The sequence below is a fragment of the Neophocaena asiaeorientalis genome, unplaced genomic scaffold (assembly GCF_003031525.2).
Source record: "Neophocaena asiaeorientalis asiaeorientalis breed wild unplaced genomic scaffold, Neophocaena_asiaeorientalis_V1.1 scaffold473, whole genome shotgun sequence".
Taxonomy (NCBI): domain Eukaryota; kingdom Metazoa; phylum Chordata; class Mammalia; order Artiodactyla; family Phocoenidae; genus Neophocaena; species Neophocaena asiaeorientalis.
Window position 1 is genome coordinate 714,497 of NW_020174935.1, and position 826 is coordinate 715,322.

Here is an 826-nt window from a genome sequence, read left to right on the forward strand (position 1 = left end):
CCGCCTTGACGGCTCCTCTGAGTGGCGTTCCCCCTTCCACCACAGGGTGGCGTCCGTGGGCTGATTTTGGTCTCCGAGGAACCAGCGGAAGGGGACAAGGGAAGGGGGTCAGAGCCTCCTGGATCTCCCAAGGCCGCGCTGGGCGCTGGCTGCTTGAAGTGGATTCTTTCATGAAATCCCTCACACCTTCCCTCGTGGGAGGTGCTGTCATTATCCCCGTTTTTACAGAGAAGGAAAAAGAGGCCCAGAAAGGGAAAGTGAGCGGCACCTGGTGGGGACCTGGCCATGTCTGCAGGGCTCCTCCACCTGCGCCAACCACTCACCGGGAGCCCAGGGGCCCCATGCCTCACAGAGGGCACTCTGGGCGGGCTTGGGAATAAATGGGCAAACAGGCCCATTTTGCAGAGTTGGAGACTGAGGCTCACGTGACTGAGTCCCTTAGCTCCCGTCACACAGCCGGAAGAGACGGAGGAAGCAGGGGAAGCCTGGGACTGCCCAGCACCATCCCATGCCCTGACCCCACCAGCATGATCCCCGCTTGTGAGGCCCTGTGTCCTGGCCTGCAGACTCAGCCGGGCCCAGAGAGAAAGTTCTAGCAGGTGGGAGTCAGGAGCCTTTGTCCCTCCCCGCTCCGTGCTGACCTTGGCCAGGTCATGTACTCCATCGGTCCCAGGGTCATCTCAGGACCCTGTGGGCCTGGGGTCACAGAAACCAGATGGGGCCTCCTCCCAGCACATCAACAACCTGGCGTGGGCAGAAGGGCAGAGGATGAGGGGCAGCCGAGGGGATAGGACGGACAGGAGGAAAAGAATAAAAACCAGGACTC